At 41.4% G+C, this 13,952-nt stretch overlaps 1 long non-coding RNA gene across 1 annotated transcript; it reads right to left on the reverse strand.

The window, feature by feature from the left end:
* Window positions 1-11,806: 11,806 nt before the first annotated feature.
* On the reverse strand, window positions 11,807-13,550 carry LOC120556693. Its single transcript, XR_005638886.1, has 3 exons — window positions 13,520-13,550; window positions 13,247-13,426; window positions 11,807-12,999 (listed from the first exon to the last, which is right to left on the reverse strand). It is a non-coding gene; the product is annotated as an uncharacterized LOC120556693 (long non-coding RNA).
* Window positions 13,551-13,952: the final 402 nt, after the last annotated feature.

The raw sequence follows: 13,952 nt of genomic DNA on the forward strand, positions 1-13,952 counted from the left end.
CAGGGCTGTGTATTAATACCGGATTTCTTTAGCGCACGCAGAAAATAGAAAGCTTGGTGACCGTGAGGAGATATTTGCTGAATTTGACAAAAAGTCTAAGTGTAAAGGATTAACATCACTGACTATTCTATACCTTTAGGTACCCAGTTTCTTTGTAAGAAGCATTTAGCTCATTGGCAGAGTGATCTTTGCTGACATGTTTGTCTATACTGATTTAAGCGTAGCGTAAGAGAGAAAGCTGCCCCGTTGTTTATGTCCATTGTGAGCAGGCATTTGGAAAATTAACAAATGCCTGCTACTTGAAAAGTTAACATCTGTGTCCTTTGTTCTAGATTAAAATCGCCAGTTCAGTTCTCTTAAATGTCTTTTACTACGTTTGAAGTGTAAAAACTTTTAGCAGATCTCTGGTGATTGGATCTTAAAGCGCCCATATTATGCTCATTTTCAGGTTCATAACTGTATTTTAAGGTTTTACCAGAATAGGTTTACATGGTTTAATTTTCAAAAAACACCATATTGTTGTTGTACTGCACAGCTCTCTCACACTGCTGCAGATCCTCTTTTCACCTGGTTTCTGTTTTAGCTACAGAGTGAGACCTCTTTTCATCTTCTTCTTCTGTACTATCTTTGATTGCACTCACACATGCGCAGTAGCTCAGATGTAGAGCATGTCAGCTCTAGAGACAGTAAAAGAAAGCCTATTTCTCCAACTTTGGTCAGTTACAAGGCAGGATTAGCTGGGAGACTTCTAAATGAGGGCACACATGTAAGTAGTTCTTTTGTAGATTATGGTGAACTTGTGTGTTGTAGCAGTGCTTTGCTATTGAGAACGACGTAGCATGCTAGCGTTAGCGTTAGCTGGCTAATGCTAGCGTTAGCCGGCTAACGCTAACGCTACGAGCTAACGGTTGTGGTTAGCCAGCTCATTTCGGACTGTGACGTCGCAGTCCGAGGCCGATTTTGGAACAGCTCACTAGGAGACTGAAAGCAGGACACAACCTGTATCTCGCTCAAAACAGCATGGATGGATTTTTTTCAAAGTTTATATGTGTGTGGAAGCACCAGAGACACAAAAGAACACAAAGAAAAATGTTTTTTTCATAATATGGGCACTTTAAAGGCTGTAAAGTGACATTCCTGTCCTAGTCCAGACCACTCTTCATCTTAAGTTTGGAGCTTAGGTATTTCCCCCAAAAAGATCCCGCCATCATCGGCATACATATGTTAAACATCCAGTTCTGCATGACGTAACTGAGTCCTGTCTCACCACTCTGTCAGGAATAGAGGACAGTGTGACGTAAGCAGACGCTTATCTTACAGTCACACTGTAATATTTACAATACAGTGAGTAACCAGATAGGCTGCCAGACGGCTTCTGATCTGCTGATTCTTAAAATAGGCTCAAATCACAGGGGAAACGCAGCACATACAAGAGTGTAAATGTCAGAGCACGCTTAGCTGCCAGGGTGAAAGGTTCGAGCGAGACCCCCGCAGAAAATGTACACAGTCATAGTTGTGTATATGTATAATTCAGTGCCTAGTCCAACAGGCCCGTCTTTTCTTTCCTCCCCAGATATTATTCCCCCAAATTGTTATACAGCAAGCTAGAGAGGCTTAATTGAAATGGCTTTTCTTTTTTTGAATGCATAAAGTATTCGTCATATCATAAAGATTCTCCTGTGGATTTAGTGAGATGTAAGATGACGTAGTATGAAGAGCAACAACGGTAGCGAGTAGTACGAAATACTAAGGGGGGGGATGGGTCAAACAACACAGGACTTTCACCCAGGAGACAGAGTTTCGTGTCCCGTTCTTGTCCCACTCCACCCACCCACCATCTTTTCCTAAACCTAACTGTCCCGATCTTGTCCCACTCCACCCACCCACCATCTTTTCCTAAACCTAACTGTCCCGATCTTGTCCCCTCCACCCACCCACCATCTTTTCCTAAACCTAACTGTCCCGATCTTGTCCCGCTCCACCCACCCACCATCTTTTCCTAAACCTAACGTCCCGACTCGCCCACCCACCCACCATCTTTTCCTAACCTAACCCGATTCCTCCCACCCCTAAACCTAACTTCCGATCTTTCCCCTCCACCCACCCACCATCTTTTCCTAAACCTAACTGTCCCGATCTTGTCCCACTCCACCCACCCACCATCTTTTCCTAAACCTAACTGTCCCGATCTTGTCCTGCTCCACCCACCCACCATCTTTTCCTAAACCTAACTGTCCCGATCTTGTCCCGCATGTCAGTTAAACGTACGTCCCGACCCAGAGCGCCAAGAAGTGACGCCAAGAGTCCCGACCAAGCACTTCTAAATATGACGCCAAAGGCCTAGACGCGAGTCCTGAGAGTGTCAAATAGTGACGCCAAGAGTCCCGACCAATAAATATGACGCTTAAGGAGACTTTTTGTGTCAATAACAAACGGCAAAGGCACCTGACTAAGCGTCACTTTTTGACACGATGGGAGTGAGAATGTTATGGGTTTGGGCTAGACATTTGCAACAGCAGCCACTGTGAAATGTTGATACTTGAAAAAAAAAAAAAAAGCTGACATATCTGGACATTTTGCATTTTCAGCAAAATAAATGAAATCATGTAAAATCCCAAATGTATTTCACTGACAAACAGTAACTGACGCCTTGAGGACTCCAAAGTTGGTCAAAAAAGGTTCCAAATCTATCACAGCCCCTCTGCTGTGACATTTAATATTGTACGCATTCCAATTAGTTTCCAATCATTGCTGCAAACTTCAGCATTTGCAGATTTAACACTCAGTGGAACAGGATTAACATTCCAGTTCGAAGTGGGCAATTAAATGTATGAGGAAAATCATGTGACCATTGACCCACAGAGCTCAAACTGCATGCTCTTTGTGCAAAGAAATGTCACATAGACTGCAAAACGTGGAATCTCTGCCATGAAGGGTGTTCAGCCCAGATATGTTTGTTTAAAAAAAAAAGGAGGAACAGGAAGTAGAAATGAGAGACCTGTCAACAATGAGAGTGGCATGGCTGCATTCACTTGGTACCTGAGGCCTGTACTATGAATCAAGATCAACATGCCCTGGATTTATTTCAGTTACCCGGCTTCACCTAACCTAACAACCGCGCTCCCCGCATAAGCTGTGTCACGACGCTGGTTATCAACTAGTTCAGTCAACCCAGGGTTTCCCAATCCAGCGGCGCACGCGTTCACATAAAGGAGGCGGTGTTTGCACAGCACGACCAATATCAAACATGTACCAGAGCCGCATATTTTACATAAGAAGAGCAAACTATAATTCTACATAAATATGAAGAACACAGACACGGTTTTACAGGCAAAACGCAATACAGTCGCTGCTGCTCCCTAAAATGGGAAGGAAAGCTGGCAAAAAAATAACCAACACTGTTATGCGCAAATCACAACGCTTATCAATATCACTTCCCCATCAGTCAGGACCAAGATCTGACCAGAATTACACTTGGGCTTTCCATAAACTGTCGTTGCTTTAGCCTATTATTTCAGTTGCAACCCTGGCAGTGGTAAGCGATCGTGAGAGAAAATAAATAAATGTAAAAACACACTGCTCAAGAAGCCGACAAATAGCCTATACGTAATTCCCGCCGCTGAAAATCTATATCTTTCATTAAAATACCCATCAGGGAATGTTAAAGGGGTTGTCTGTCTCTAAATGTTTTAACTTTTATGAGCACACCTCTCTCTCTCTCTCTCTCTCTCTCTCTCTCTCTCTCTCTCTCTCTCTCTCTCTCTCTCTCCGCGCACCGAGCTCCACCGGATCTTCTAGGAACGGTGACGCCGTTATCAACCGAGTATTGATTGGTCAGCAGGCGGCGCTTCTACACCGGTTGATCTCTAATCTCCAACATAACCTGCTGCCGAGGGTTACAGTCAGGGGTTAATCTAAAGGGTCAGTAGTGTAGGAAATAAAGGACAAAATTCACATAATTATATTTATTTTCTTATAGTAGTTTAAGATAGTTTGTAAGTGATCGCCCTCATTTCACTGTAACATGTCAGAAATTCTTAAAATAAATCAATAGGCATTGGGGAAAACAAAAAGAATCTCAGTCCTCATATATTTTGTGACATTTAGAGAAAACACAATATGTAAAAGTTGCTATAAAAGAATATCCACGTCGTAAAACTATCCACTGTCACGAGTTCATAACCCACAAACAAATGTCTTCAGCACACTTTGACAGCAGCAGTGACGGCAGCTTTCTAGCACTGCTCCGAGGAATGCGGGGATGGAAAATAACGGGCGCTGAAATTAAACCTGAGGCACGGCGGCATTCTCGACTAGATTTGTCCCCGCCACCACGAAGCGAGCATGACAAGCATCCAGCACATAGTGACACATAGTGTGGAGTGGCAAGTGGGCTGGACGGGGGCAGATTTTTTTTTTGTTGCTAAACTTTATGTAAAATGAGCGGTGACATTAAATCACCTGTTTCACATAACCTTATCCTAAGGTGCCGTCTATGTGCTGGATTTTTCCTTAGCGGTGGTTAGCTAGCAAATAAGACCGCTGACGGCGACGTTATTGTTCATATTTGGGCACAATGTTTAGTAATGACAGTAGTATCAGAATCAGAATACTTTATTGCTCTCCTCAGGGAAATGATTTAGTTGCAGTTGCTCACATTCAAATTCAAAGTAAAATAAGATTAAGAAACGAGCAAGTCAATATGTGTATAAAGTAACATAGCTACAGTAAGAAATTAATACTAATGTTAAGTAGAAGTTACGTGACATTAGGTTACAAGTAAGATCAGGTCAACAAAGATTGTTTCAAATGGATTGTACAAATTCAATTGTAGTGCCGTGTCAACATTAATACAGTACGGACATAAATACAGTAAGTACAGTGTGAATAATAAGTAGCAGCAGTGAACAAATGACACATTTTTTGCACATAATTGTCCAAGAATATTGAGATGTGATGTGGAGACCATTTTTGACACTAACGCCCATGTAGCTTTTAACTGGCTACACCTGCTGCGCACACACACGGGGTAGGATTGTGTGAGCCACAGGCGAGAGGCTGAGCTGTTGCTTTGGGATTGATGTTGTTTCCTCAGATTTTTTGGGAGCCGGCACAGCGCTGTGAAACGTCAACCCGTTCTCATTCCGAACTCGTAAAATAAGTACGTTTGGGCAGTGTCCTTCAGCGTCTGATGCGACGAAAAAGGCACCCTTCGGCGTATTTGTGTAACGTACTGGGGAGAGCCGCAGTTGGATGAGACTTAGCGAGTGGTATGTAATGGGAAATTGCTGGGGTGGCGGATGGGTAAAACACCGGACTTTCACTCAGGAGACTGAGGTTCGCGCCCCGTGTGTGGCGTTTTGTTTCCCCGTCTCCGGCGTGTGTTTCCCGGCTTTTGAGGCGTCCTTTCCCCGTTGTTTTTCCTCCTAAACCCAACCTCCGCGATTCCGTTCACCCGTCCCGACCAAGCGCGTCAAAAGGGACGAAAAAGGGACGGCAATAGTGGCGACCAAGCACGTTTACATGAGACGCTAAAGGAGACTTTTAACGTCAAATAAGAACGAGAAAGGCTCCTGACCGAATGTCCTTATTTTACGAGTTGGGTGTGAGAATGTGTTGGAAACGTCAAATCTGCTGTCGGCTGTTTTCAGAGGACGAAGGTGAGGGGAAACGAGAAACAAAACCAGAAACTCACAAAACGAAACGCTCATTCGCAGTCATTCAGTCGTATATCGATGGTTTTAATTTAAAAGAAATGTAGACACTTTGTGATCCACTTCTGTGTAAAAGGGCCGCACACACCTTGCGTAAAAATACAACTAGACTGTCCTATTATTAAGCGATCTCCGCGGAGCATATGCACCACTACGCACTGCTCTTGTGTCCGGTGTAGCCAGTTTCGTTGATTATAGTGAAAGCATAGTTTTGGAACGTCCGCTCCGCATACATTACGCCGTGCAATGTAGCCAGCCCGTAAGCATGTAACACTCAGAGGGAGGAGTTTATATAGTTTGATGGCCACAGGGAGTAGTGGTCATAGACAGTAAAAATGTGTTCATTGCGAAATGTGTTATATGTATCTGGAAGTGTTCATTAGCTATGTGCGATCTCTTTCAAGCTGAACGGACTTACAGTAGCAAAACGGATTCTATTCTGGTCCAAAGACTGAAATAAGGGCACTATATCCTGGAATGTAATTGTAAGACATATGATGCTTTTGAGACCCTCCTCCACAGCGCTGCGGAAGGAGGGTCCGGCTACTCCACACAGCATTCCGGGATGGGAGAAAAACATGCTCTGGTTTATTGGCATTTCTTTAAACCAATCACGGAGCGGCTGCAAAATAGCCTCGCGGAAAGGAACTTGTTTTGGTGGAACATGTGTACGTTCAAAGGTGGGACAGATAGTCTAGCTAGCTGTCTGGATTCACCCTGCAGAGATCTGAGGAGCAGTCAACCCTAGTCCTCAGAAATCCACCGGAGTTTAGAATTCCAGCACAAAGAATGCGGAAGGAAACCGCAGCAATCCTGGAAGTGGAACGTCGAGGATGTAGACTACACACCCCTAAACCACATCCGTTGCTGCCAGTAGCTCCCCACAGGGTGCTGATTGGTCCGCAGTGGCTCAGGCACAGACGCATTACTTGAAGCCTGACAAGATGGATTTCCGTGTGATTCTGTTATTCTAGCGTGACCTCGTGATATTGGAAAAAATCCAGCTGCCGTGCAAGGTTAATAGCAGAGAAGCCTAGTTCCTAACCTTTTTGGCCTTGTGACCCCTTCAAACTATTTTAATGTATCCTGCGAGCGATCATTACAGATTGTATGTCTCTACAGTATATTATAAGGTGAATATTTAAAACGAATAGGTTTTTTTTTTCCTTCTCAGCTTCATTAATTTTGACATATATAAATGTCTAAGGAGTAAAACCTATCCAGTAGTTAACAACAACAACAAACAAGCAAATATTAAGACCCGGTCACACCGGCATTTAAAACGGCGAACATTTGCGGTTAAATCCCCTTTAGTTGTGCATATCTGTCATGACAAATTGAACTTTATGTGAGTTTTGGCCTACGGTTTTGCACAATGCAATAGCAAGCTGTCCTAACTGACCTTTTGAGGGAACAGAGCGAGGGAGTCCAAATACAGCCGCTATCAAAGTTGTGTTCAGCTATCAACATTTATTGAACCTCCTCCCTTGCTAACCGACAGTTACAGAATTTTAAAAGAATATTTGAGACCTTCCTCCCAGGAGCAATGGTGCCATCAGTCGCTTAAGTAAATCACCTATAACGGTGTATATATGTAATTTGTTCTCAGGTTTCTCTTATAAAAGAGATCATAAAACAGAAACCACTTGATAAGAAGGTGTTTTTTTTTTTTTGTTTGGCTCTCTTAACACTTTACCCCTGTTTTCTGTCTTTCCTGCATAACAGAGCTGTTTCATGGCCGGCCTTGACAGAAGTGTGAAAACATCATGAGCCACCCGTTTGTTTTCTTTATACGAGTCTCATCATAACTGCCAGTCTGGCCAATAAGAACTGCTCGTCTGCAACCTTTCCCCGAACTCGGCTTCCCATTAAACTGGTTGCCTTACAGTATTATTCACTTCTGTCTTTCAACAATTTGAGCCAAACACACCCCACTGATCCCAGATAACACCCATAAGTTATTTCCCTCCTTCCTCCCTCCTCTCCTTTCCTTCCTGTCTCTTCCCTCCTCATCTGCCTCCCTAATTCCCTCTAACTAACCTTTTTCTCTATCTCTCCTACTATCTCCCCTCTCTTTCCTCACTATTTTCTATCCTACCATTCTTCTCTCCTCTCCTCCGTCCTTCTCCTCTGTCTACTCCTTTCCATTTTCCTGGAACGATGAGAAATAAAACAAAAGTGCTATGCTATTGCGTCAGCTGCTTCTCTGGAAACCAACACATGATGCAGGAGAGTCCATTACAAAAAAGAAGTGAGCAAACAGGCAGGTTCTGACATTTCAAAATGAAACTTAAGTTCAACCATTTCTTCTTTTTAAAGCCTCTTTATAACTAATTGTTAGCTTGGTGTTTTACTGAAACGTGTAGGTTAATATAACTGTCAGTTAATATTCACTAAGATTGTTGTACTTGTGTGATTTCTTTATTCCCAGCATTAACTGTAAGGAAGAAATCCTGTTTTTGCAAGATATTATAAACCCATAGCAATAATAGTTATGTCATGATACACAGATCACAAACTTTCTGCAGCAGGTGTTTCTGATTTGTAAAAAGCAGTTATAATATTACATTTTAATACAATTAATAATAATAATAATAATAATAATATTTGTAAAGCACTTTGTATACAAGAAATGCAGTACAATGTGCTTTATAGTAAGGAAACTGCATGACAGAAACAGACAGAATGAACATAAAAACGGGTATAGAAAGCAATAATTAATGGAAAATAAAACCCACTTGAAGCAGCCAATTCGTAAAGTTTGGGCTAAAAGTAAACAAGAGGAGGTGGGTTCCATTTTTTTCAGCTTTATGTACAGTACATTGAACAGTTTCAGACACAAACATACAGTCCAGTTTTTACAATATTTCTTATTAACTTATTTTAAATCCAGTTATCTGTTCTTATCCTGTCCATCCCCTCACATTGAGTTGACTGTTACCTACAACCTCTCTTACACACAAACACTTCTTCTTCATAACCTTACCCTGGAATACCCCGCCTGGTGAAATCTAAAGGTTGTACATCATCTTTTCCACACAACCGCATCCTTTTTCCCTCCACCAACCCATATGTGTGGGACAGTACCAGCATTTTGCCATGTTGCTGTTGGTTACCAAATAGATATCGGTCTATAACCAAAAGTAGTAATATAGAAGTAACATATCATTGACATTAACAGACCCAGTTAGCCCGCATCACATACAGGTACATAGAATAAGACATGAGATGCAACAAGTACCTAAGAGTTTCTACAGTAGCCCCATGCCTCCCCCACATCCAGCCTTTGTGACCATTGATTCACAAATTCTGTATTTTGTAATCTTAGCATGAAAGTTATTTGTCCATTCTATAGAGTCCCCTGAGCACTAATCGCCATTACCAAGTATCATGGGTTACAGGTTTTTTTTTAGGCCAACTCAATGTTATTGTTTTTTCTTTCTGTTGCAAGACGTACAATATATGCAGTATATCTTTAAAGTATATCTTTTTCCTGCTCCTCACTACTTCTGGGAAGGCTCCAAGGATGGCTAGCAGCGGGTCCCTGGGGGGAAGGTGCAAGCCAATTATCTTATCAAGCAAGTCAAAAATCCCAATCCAAAAGTTGTCTGAAAATATATGTGTATGGTTTGCAGTCTCCACTTCACACTTTCTCCAACATGCACTTGTTTGATTGGGACCGATTTTGGAAAGAATGGCGGGAGTTCTGAAGTATAGAGTGTAAACTAGTTCCATTTTAATTCCCTGCTCTTGCACCACCCACTTCCCCACTGCTCTCCGTGAGAAGTATGCTGGGATGCAATATCAAGGGTTAAGAGAAGAAGTGAAAGCGTGGAATTGGAACTGCTAATGGAATGCAGCCTGCCATCAAACTCTGGTGTGCACCAAGAGGGGTAAAACAAACTGTCCAAACAAAGATGTGTTGAGCATGTGTCTTACTCTTCTTCATGAAGCGTGAGTGAAACGTAGCAACCACACTGTAATATTAGAGTTCAAAATGCCTCTATTGTGTCCCTTTTTCTACCTGTTAGTCACTATTTGTGATGTATACTCGGTTCAGTTGCTGTTTCGGCTGATACTGCTAATAGTCAGCTATTTCTACATGAGCTTCAGCGAAGATACATAAACACGCAAGGCTCAGTGAAGTGCAGCATGACCTGCAATGAAACTTGTTTTGCTTGGTAAGGACCAATGAACCGAAATACAGGAGTTAAAGCAACATACAGTATTACTAATGTTCTCTTATGCAACATTGCAACACAATGCAATATACATTACACATTACAGTTAAATCCTTAAATCCTTACATCATGCTTATAAGATGTATATAAACAATTTATGAGATTTTCAGTGCAGCCTCTGCTGCCCCTCTGCCATACTGTAAAGCTGCAAACACACACAAACAGCCAGCTGCCTCTCTCTGCCTGTTCCTCATCTATCTATAGCTGAAGGCCATGCTCCAGACCTTGACTCACAGTTCAGGTTAGATGCTGGTCTTGCTGGCAGCCATCCACTTGGACACAGGGGACTTCCATGCATACAGTACCAGTCAAAAGAGTGGACACACTCTCAGAATAGGAATGGGAAAGTGTTTCCAAACCTTTGACTGGTACACTATTCACTCAGCCTTTCATACATATAGCTACGAAAAGTAATGTACTGTAATTTGTGTGTAGTCCACAAATGTATTGCTGCATGGACCACATTGATTGCTGCTGTATAAGTGCTTTTTCTGGTAAAACACACAGGTTTTTTCAAGTGTAGGGGGTGGGCGGAGTTCGTGTCCAAACACAAGACACTGGGCGTTTCTCAATCTGTGTTCTTCTATTGACTTGTGTTCTTGTGTCCCTGTGAAACGTCATCTCGTGTTGCCAAAGTACTGTCCCAATACACAAGTTCGCATTTCACCAAGAACAGATAAGATTCCCGGAAATGTTCTTGACACGCCCATTTTATCGAGGATGCATTGGTTGGTAACTTGTATGAACTTGGCAGCACCTGTATCCCAACATTCTTTTCGGCATTCAACGATGGTCGGATTTCCAGTACATAGACAGCCCAAAAACGGGACAATTTTAACAATTTTCGCCATCTTCAGCATCTCAGGAAGAATACCACCTGCAATGCAGGAGCTAATGAGGATCCTATATAAACAAACAAACAAATCTTATTCATCACTAAATTCAAAAGTCTGTATGATAAATGAACAGTTGTACATAAAGTGGTAACATGTTATGTAGACTAAAGGGGAGACACCAACCTTTATAATTTGAATTTCTAATTTCCATCTCCCTGGGCATATACAGTGCACTACAATAATATAGAAATGATAATTCCACATAACACTAATAGGAACACATAGGACACACCAGTGCATATGCCTGTTTATTTTTTAAATTTAAACTGACTTAAACTTATACACTAATAATAGTAGGGATTCCACACAGCAAAAAGTCCAGTGTTGAATTAACTTCCACAGAGTTGATTTCAACACAACAATTTGAGGGTTTATATAGGTCCACACTCTCCAGAGTTAAATTAACACTTTCAAAATAGTTAAACATTTAACACTCTACCAGAGTTCCTTTTTTAACTCGCAAAACAGAGTTAAAGTAACACTATCCGCCGTCATAATAGCAATCTGCCATGGAACAAGCGCGCCTGCTCTTAAAGGGAATGTGAGATGACGCGCTGATAGGTTATTTTCACGTTAAGCCCAAACCACACCTAGCTACTTCAGACCAACCCATTATAGATTTGCGTCGGGCGCAAGACTCATTTATCGTGCCGGTATAATAGCAACAGCGCCCGAGATCCGCCCACAAAGCTACTTGCGTTTTGCGTTTCATACTTGCGTTTCAGATCGTTAAAATAGGGCCCTAAGGGATTAGACAACTAACACTGCTCCGAGTTGATTTTATTTAACTATTTGGGTAGTGTTAATTTCACTCCTTAAAGTGTCAATTATCTACACTGAAAAAATGTTAAAATTAATTTTTTAATAGTATTTATTAATTAATTTAATATATGCTTATATTAAGAATGAATCACAATAAACAAAATAATTTTCAAAAACATTTATTTGTGAGCTTTGATTATCAAACGGTTTATGAAATTTAAGCCTAGACATTTTTAGTAGACATCTTTCCGCACTTTGTAATACTCTGAATGCATGATGATGGTAATCAAAATTCTCTGTAAATAGCAAAAGTACATCACTTATTTGACAAAAAACTGGCATGTCTTCTTCCATTGCACTGCAAATAACTAGTCCAGCTTTATAGTCTACACTATCAACTTTAACCCAACTAGTTGAGAAAACATCTTTTGACAAGATGGTTTCAAACATTTCATTGTTGACCACATTCTCATCTCTGAAGAGAAAAGATTTAATTGGCCCAAACTCATTTTGTTTGAGGGTGAAGGTTTCCCAGTGATAAGCATAATCTTTAGTTGGATCTTTAGTAAGTCCTGAAGCATTGCTCTCAGAAGAAACACTGGAAGAGCTACATTGATTTTTGTGGATAAAATTGGTCCTCCGAAGCATGTACCTGAGATGTAGTTGCAACTGGCTCACTAGATAAACATGCAACAGTTGAAGTTTGAGCAATTTTCTGAACATTGCTATGAACACTAAGGTGCTTCCAAAAACCTGCTTATGTTAGGAACTAATGCCTACAGCCTTGCTGAGAACAAAACAATTTGAACTTGGGTCCAGGATAGTAACCATGTTCAACTCTTAAATGTGAAATCAGCTGCTGACTGCTGGGATAATTTTTTTCTGATGCATGAAACAGGTCAGCATTGTTCTAGCTTCTTACTCACAGGGTGAGAGTGCTACTGGCTGGTTAAGCTCTCAAGTCTTTAACTCTGGTTGACTCCCTCATTTTCCCCACATCAATGTTATACACTGTTGTTTGCAGGATTGTGTAAAAATTCACATGTGCCACATCGTAAGACAAATTAAATACAAAATGTGCTTTGAAAAGTTCATCACATGCCCCCGAGGGAGCGGTTTGCCTTGCATGGGATGAGATGCTTATCCATGGTGGTGTAGAAGCCGTCAATTTTTGCTCTTCTGACGCCCAACAGCGAGGAGGTATGGTACAATTCCATCCACTTTTTAAACAACCCTCATTTACATATGTGGCTAAGAAGGTGACGTGACAAATTATTATAATCACCTTAATATAATAACATGCACTGATTTTTGGAGACTTCAGTCCCCCCTGGAGTTGGTGGAAGGAGAACAGCAACAACAGGGAAGCCATTTCTTGGTCGTAGGCTGAGGACAAAGAGTCACAAGAATTAACTGAAAACTCTTCAAATGTAATACTTTTCAACTTTGAATGAGAACAGGGAGGCATTATGAGAAAGTTTAAAACAGTCATCCATCTGTTAGTCACATTTATCCCAAAAATCAGATCAACGTTCAGAGATACACAGAATAAAGAAATGAAATATTATTGCAGTTATAGTTTAATTGCAATTATAGCAAATGTATTAAAATAAACAAAACAAAAACAACTCACTTGTTGCCTCATCAAGATCACTTCCTGGGGGACTTTCTGCTGACTGCACCAAGCGACGCAACTCTGGTGTTGATGTGAGCCGCTTAGCCTCTTAATGACATTTGGCTTGAAGAACAAATCCCATTTCTGATGAAGCCTGGAGGATGTGTCGTCATCAAATTGGAGAGGGAAGTCTTCCACCTTTAAGAAAGAATATATTAAACTACTACTACTACTACTACAGGAAATACTTTAAAATTTTAAGCCATTCTAAACATCTCATCCCAAACCTACCAATCCTTTTGTATCCTGAGGCCTGTACTACGAAGCAAGATCAACATGCCCTGGATCTCTTTCAGTTATCCGGCTTCACCTAACCTAACAACCGCGGTCCCGCATAAGCTGTATCACGACGCTGGTTATCAACTAGTTCAGTCAACTCAGGGTTTCCCAATCCAGCGGCGCGCGCATTCACATAAAAGAGGCGGTGTTTGCGCACCACGACCAATCACAAACCTCTACTAGAGCCGCTTATGTTATATATAAGAAGAGCAAATTATAATTCTACATAAATATGAAGAACACAGACTCGGTTTTACAGGGAAAACGCAATACAGTCACTGCTTCCTAAAACAGGAAGGAAAGCTGGCAAAAAAAATAGCCGACGCTGTAGATGTTTAAATCACAAGTCCAATATCACTTCCCCATCAGCCAGGACCAAGATCTG

Source organism: Perca fluviatilis, chromosome 4 (genome assembly GCF_010015445.1).
Source record: "Perca fluviatilis chromosome 4, GENO_Pfluv_1.0, whole genome shotgun sequence".
Classification (NCBI taxonomy): domain Eukaryota; kingdom Metazoa; phylum Chordata; class Actinopteri; order Perciformes; family Percidae; genus Perca; species Perca fluviatilis.